The 7,500-nt window shown below is 36.8% G+C and overlaps 1 protein-coding gene across 3 annotated transcripts in view; it reads right to left on the minus strand.

The window, feature by feature from the left end:
* Window positions 1–2,439, minus strand: part of LOC125035409 (E3 ubiquitin-protein ligase TRIP12-like) — a 63,545-nt gene extending 61,106 nt beyond the window's left edge. For all 3 annotated transcript variants that reach the window (XM_047627785.1, XM_047627784.1, XM_047627783.1), the window contains exon 1: window positions 2,319–2,439. The gene's annotated coding sequence lies outside the window, so the exon portion shown is untranslated. The remainder of the gene's footprint in view (window positions 1–2,318) is intronic.
* Window positions 2,440–7,500: the final 5,061 nt, after the last annotated feature.

Genomic DNA, 7,500 nt, shown 5'->3' on the forward strand with positions numbered 1-7,500 from the left:
GTAGGTGTATGTGGGGTTTGTACACATGTGTGCTGGGGTGTATAGGTATGTGTGTGGAAGGTATAGGTATGTGTGTGGAAGGTGTACGTATGTGTGTGGAAGGTGTACGTACGTGTGTGGAAGGTGTACGTACGTGTGTGGAAGGTGTACGTACGTGTGTGGAAGGTGTACGTACGTGTGTGGAAGGTGTACGTACGTGTGTGGAAGGTGTACGTATGTGTGTGGAAGGTGTACGTATGTGTGTGGAAGGTGTACATATGTGTGTGGAAGGTGTACGTATGTGTGTGGAAGGTGTACGTATGTGTGTGGAAGGTGTACGTATGTGTGTGGAAGGTGTACGTATGTGTGTGGAAGGTGTATGTATGTGTGTGGAAGGTGTACGTATGTGTGTGGAAGATTTAGGTAAATGTGTGGGAGGTGTAGGTATGTGTGTGGGGGTGTGGGGGTGTGTGTGGGAGGTGTAGGTGTAAATGTGAGTGAGTGTGAAAGGGAGTGTGAAAGTGTGTGAAAGGGAGGGAATATACGTGTGTGTGTGTGTGTGTGTGTGTGTGTGTGTGTGTGTGTGTGTGTGTGTGTGTGTGTGTGTGTGTGTGTGTGTGTGTGTGTGTGTGTGTATACATAAGTGTAGTGGAGAGAGAGTGAGTGAATGTATGGATACTGATGTTTGTGGCTGATGAATGCATATGTGTATCTATGAATACATGTTTATCTGTGCCCATTTCTGTTTGCATGAATATGTGTATTAATGTGTTAGTGTTTATGTGCACTATCGTACTATGGGTTTCCGCTTAGAGGTGGTCACCTATGTGTATAAACATATATATGCAAGGATGTGTGCAAGTACGCGTATGTTGGTGTATGGGTATACATCTTTGTCTTTTATATAATATTTGGCTTTATGTGAAGACTATTCCATGTCCTCATCTTTCTGGAATAGTGTTTTTGTCACTGCAGGATGCATACATGCTTGAGTCTACTAATCGGAAATATCCAACCCATACCGTAATTAGTCTCATGTCTGTTATCTATCCCTCTACATTTTCTTATAATGTGACTTATTACCTCCGTTGCTAATATTAATAATCTTGCCTTTACCTTTGAAAGGCACTTATATTTGCCTATGTCTGCAGATTTATTTTGTCAATAATATACTCAACTGAAAAATTATTATTCAAAAATAAATCATTCACACGCTCTTGTATCAACAACCAATCTCTACACCAGTGTATGAGTAAGTGCCATCTCTAGGCGTGCATGACCTACCTTCAACCTGACAAAATCATAAATGTAATTCAAATTTGCATTACAATGAAGAGAAATATAATCTGATATTGCTCTTCCACTACAAAATGACAATCAATACTAACAAATGTTACTATAAAAATATGTGACATTTATGTACAAATCTTAGAATCATCAAAATAAAAATAAAACAAGTCATGGCTGCAAGAACTTGAGGAGCAATCATGACCTTTTCATTCTCTGTTTCAGAACAATTGCTTAACTTATCTAGTGCACCCAAGCTGCCTGCCATAATAACTGAAAACATTCTACCTCTGCTCAATACACACATACACACACACACAGACACACACACACGACCCCCCCTCCCCTAATGCCCAATATAGAGACGATATTGCACCTTGAACGAAAATCCTCAAATGCCAAAATATCAGATAATAATGCTTGTGATTCCAAGACACTGTAATATGCCAAAAATATCGAGAATTACGCCACTTTTACAGAAGTTTTCCTGGAGATGGTGTGGTGTAGCATGGCAATCAAAACATACTAATTTTACACAAGTTCAACAAAGAATACCAACCCAAACTCTATTCCATATCCTCCCCGTGTGGAAATGAATCACTATCAACGACTGGCAGTTTGCACGTGGTCTGAAAACTCCAATAAGTAACGTGGTCAAGTGATTAGAGTTTTTTTTGGGATAAAAACGCTACCGATTTGACACGACCCCCATGCTAGGCCGCCTCCTCGCTTCTATTTTTAAGAATTCTCCTCTCGGTTTTTCCAGCAGCCTCTGTTAAACGTCTGAAATGGACATGCGAACGACACGCACATATAATAAATGAACGTAGATGATACGTGTAGGGGTTCAAATTCTCGATAAAACGGAAAATAAAAAGGCTTCATCCAGCCTTCCGCTGCGAGGCTGAGCTGCCATTGTCGCACTAAGGGAAGACCTGCGCTTTGTTTTGCCTCACTAAATCCACCTTCAGCCTTCCCTTCCACTCCTCAATCTCACCCAGTGGATGGGAGAAATGGTACACATCACGAAGGTCTCCACAATATCAACTTACTATTATTGTGACATTAATTTTGGCCGAAACGAAGAAGAGGTCTGCCAGGCCCTGCAAAGCTCTACATGAAAACTTCTTCCGAGCCTCTGCCAGCTGGGGCCGCCGTGCACCCAGCGTTCCGAGAGGCAAAGTAGTTCTCCACTTTCGCTTTATTTTGACACTGGGATTTTTGACTGCGAGGTAAATGTTTGTAGTTATTATTATTATTCTGATCTTAAATTATTATATAAGACTGATATTTTTTGTATAGTGACCCGGGTTTTATTTCTTTCGAATGGGATACATGTTGCGTTTAAATTGATAAACTGTTCTATAAAATTAGCTGATTTTTACATAAACACGCTAATTTCATCGATATTAATCTGAATGGGGTGAACATGAATCCTTTTCCAAATCGAAAACATCATCAAGCAAACAGCTGATTGGCATATTCCTCCGCGTAGGTCAGGATGGCCTTTGACCAGGAATAATTTTCGCGAAGAAGAAAATGCTTGTATATTGAAGGAGGTTTTCAAAGAAGAGACGTACAAGTATTTCGCTTCATTAGAAATAGTAAGAAGTGATATATAGAGAAAGAAGATTGATTGACAGTTCTAGGAAAAGATCAATACGCAAAAAAGAAAGCATTCCCTATTTCCCGTGTCACAGGTACTTCGTAAACAAAGGCATAATGAGCATCGAGGTTGTCAGATTCTGTAGCAACATGTGGACGGCCTTTTTTTATTCACGATAAACCGTCATATCGGTTATAGTGACTCTAATAGTGAAACATAATTTAAAGTAATTTCGCAAATCAGTGAAACGAATATATGTAAATGATTATAAATATCGTGTTAATATTAGATATGATTAAAAAATCAGTTGCAATTATAAATAAATGTACACAAACACAGAACTATAAGCATGCACGTGCGGGTCTGCACTCGTATATTTATGCACGTGTTAAACAAGCACATGCACGCACAAAGTGAACATAAATGCATTCATATGCAAATGCATATATACATTATATATATACATACATACATATATATATATATATATATATATATATATATATATATATATATATACATGTGTGTATATATAAATATATATATATATATATATATATATATATATATATACATACACACACCTATGTACGTATATATGTGTGTACGTATATACATACATGCATTCATACATACATACACAAAGTGAACAAAAATGTATTCACATACAAATACATATATACATTATATATATACATATATATACACATATGTACGTATATATGTGTGTGTATTATGAATTCTTACACATGAACACACACACCCGCGCCCGCACACACACACACACACACACACACACACACACACACACACACACACACACACACAGATATATATATATACACCTGTGTGTGTGTGTGTTTATGTGTACGTGTATTTGTGCGGTTGTCTGTATGTGTGTACGTGTACATAGTATGTATATATGTATACAGATGAACACACACACACACACACACACACACACACACACACACACACACACACAGATACATATATATATATATATATATATATATATATATATATATATATAATACATACACAATATATATATATACATATATATGCATATATATGTATATATATAGATAGATATATATATAGATTTAGATATAAATATGTATATATGTGTATATATCATCCTCATCATCATCAGCCTGAATCGATCCACTGCAGGACGTAGGCCTCTCCAAATAATTTTCAACTTTATCTTGCGTTTTTTGTTTCCAGTCTTGGCCCTCAAATTTCGTTATTTCGTCACGCCATCTGTCATAGATCTGGCCCTTGGCCTCTTTATGTTATCTATAGCCCAGTCTGTTAATTTCATTGTCCATCTTTTTGATGCTCACAAGTATATCTTCTACTTTTGTCTGCTCCCTGATCCACGTCGCCATCATCCGATCTCATAAGCTCATTCCCAGCATCAACCTCTCCATCCCTTTCTAGGTACTTATTAGTTTCCTCTCCGGTAATTTGGTTGTACTTTCCTATATTCGTTTATTTTTTTTATCTTATTTGGATGAGCGTGTGGTCTGTTATTGAGAATCCACTGTGGAAGCCTGCCCGTTCTCTAGGCTTGTTAGAATCCAGACTGCCAGAGATGCGAGTTGTGATGACTTTTGTGAACAATTTGTAAGTAACTAAAAGGAGGCTTATGGGTCGGTATATTTATTTTTTTTTTAAGATCTTTTTTATTCCCTTTTGTGTATCAAAATAATTGTTGCATTTTCCCAGGCTTTCGGAGTTTTCCGTTGAGAAGGCATTTGTTAAAAAAATGGCTAATTTCGCTGTTGCAATTTCTCCTGCATCTATTATAAGGGCATTTCAAATTCTGTCTTCACCTGCTGTTTTACCTCTCTTCACACCTTTAAGTGCTCTTTTTATTTCTTCTGTTGTGATGTTAGGCTCGTCTCTAGTTACCGCGTTCACTTCTATCCGTGGCTGTTCATTTCAGTTGTATAGATCCCAGTAAAAGACTTCTACTACTCTTGTTATTTCATTCTTATTACATGTCACTTCTCCGTCTGGTTTCATTATTGCATACGTTTGATTTCTTCCTGTTCCGAGTCTCCTTTTAGCTGTTTTCATACTGGTACCTGAGATCACTGACTACATCTCTATTCTTCTTATTTATTGTATTTATTAGTTCAGCAAATTCTACTTTGTCCCTGTTTGACGATACTTTCATGACCCTACGTTTTTGCACAAGCTGTATTAGTTTCTATCGAGAGCTTGCTGGAGCTTACCGCCTACTTCACACATACACACACGCACACACACACACACACACACACACACACACACACACACATACATACATACATACATACATACATACATACATACATACATACACACACACACACACACACACACACACACACACACACACTAACATACACACACACATTCATTCACACACACACACACACACACACACACACACACACACACACACACACACACACACACACACACACACACACACACACATACACGCACACACTGTGTGAGTGTGTGTGTCTGTATGAATATATATATATATATATATATATATATATATAATATACACACATATGTATATTTATAATATATACATACATACAGGGATAGCTTGTTAGATAGATAGGTACATCAAATGAAAGAAAGACAGCTATATGGATATGTATATATGTACGTATATATGTATATCAATAAATCTATATACATATATACATATATATGAACACACGCACACACACACACACACATATGCATACATACATGTACAGACAACCTGACTACAAATTCAACCAGAAAAAATATAAACCACCATATTTCTTGCGCCTCATAATCTGGAGGTACAGTATTTGAGTCTCTGGGCTAGACTGTGGTTGATGATAGGAAGGGTATCTGGTCACGTGAGGACAGTAGTAAGAAATGAGAACCCCGTAGCTGCAGGTCTTTTTTTTTTTTTTGTAGTATTTCTGAAACCCCAAACACTTTTGCTTTCTTAGTCATGTTTGCCTCTAAGAATGCGCATTATTGGAACCTGTTGAAACATCTTTTCATTGTGTTAGTTGATTGGAGTGAGATACTCCGGCGGCAGGCCAATCAGAGCGCGATACCCTATTTGATACACGTCTCAGTTTGGGATTTGTAAGATCAGTTATTAGATTCGCATTGTTTCTTGATATAAAATCCATTGATAAAGATGCATATTATGTTTCTATGTATTTTTAACAGTTCACCAAATACATGAAGGAAGGAATTTCGAGTGTATGATGTGATGAAATTACTTCGTTGGGATAAATATCTTAAAAATCATTCTGTACCGTTGTGGTGTAACCTTACAGACTCGATAATATCAACGAAAAATGTTGTGTATCTTGATTTATTGAAATATTTCAAAAGCTAAGACATGTCAATGGCTGTGATGACATCAATTATCATCTTGTATGAGATTTGGACTCTATATTATGTAAACATGGATCTCACTTGCGGTGGGTGGATACGATAAGATGCAAAACTTCTAGCAACTTAATACTTCCACTGTTCAAAGGGAAAAAGTGATATGTCTGAATCTGAGAAATGCATTTGAAAGTACTTTTTTCCACAACCTTGCGAAGCGAATGATGGTGTGTAAATAAATCAGGTGAGTCGTGAGTAGTCAGGTACTTATTACATTGTACTTGAAGCTTCCATTATGCTTTGCTTCAAATTAAATATCATACCAGCATATCAAGTAGTTCAATAGTTTTCTTTTGAATTAGCTATGTAATATATATATATATATTTATATATATATATTATATATATATATATATAACATATGTATATAATTTTATATTTTTTTTTTTTCTTCAAAACTCTGTATGTCTCAGAACAAATTTCGATGAGCCCGTGTAGCGACCACGAACCAACACAAAACAACATATTAAAGTGTTAAGGGTTTCAGGATGCTACAAAAAGGCCCTCAAATTAATTGTAGGTAACAGTGAACTCATGACCACAGCCCTCAAAGCTACACAATGGGTTAGAATTGTGGCGAGTTTTGCTATAGTGTTCAGAGATACAGGCAAATATTGACACACACAAACACCTGTGTGTGTATATGTGTGTGTGTGGCATTTCTGAAATTAGCCAAAAAAAACTAATGATGATCGCAAAAAAGAACTTGGAGAATAGTTTTCAACACTGAAAAAGCTTAATGACTAGTAGTAACGAAGACCAGATAGTATAAGTTTTCCCAGTGTAACTAGTGTTATAATTTTCATTTTATAGTTCAGAGGTCGAATATTTTCAATCAGACCTGGATCTCTCCCCTCTCTTTCTCTCTCTCTCTCTCTCTCTCTCTCTCTCTCTCTCTCTCTCTCTCTCTCTCTCTCTCTCTCTCTCTCTCTCTCTTTCTCTCTCTTTAGTGTGTGTGTGTGTGTGTGTGTGTGTGCGTTCCAAAATATGGTAAGGTCATATTCTTCGGTTTCGTTGTTAGGCTTCATTTCCAGTAATACCTTTTTTTTATGTAACTGTTAAATCTTTTGATTCGGCACCAATTTGAAAACGCATCTTTTATGTATTTCCAATGGCACCTCTGTAAGCCGAGGCCGAAGTATTCATAACAGGAACCCACAAAGTACGTGACCCTTTAT

The sequence above is a fragment of the Penaeus chinensis genome, chromosome 19 (genome assembly GCF_019202785.1).
Source record: "Penaeus chinensis breed Huanghai No. 1 chromosome 19, ASM1920278v2, whole genome shotgun sequence".
NCBI lineage: Eukaryota > Metazoa > Arthropoda > Malacostraca > Decapoda > Penaeidae > Penaeus > Penaeus chinensis.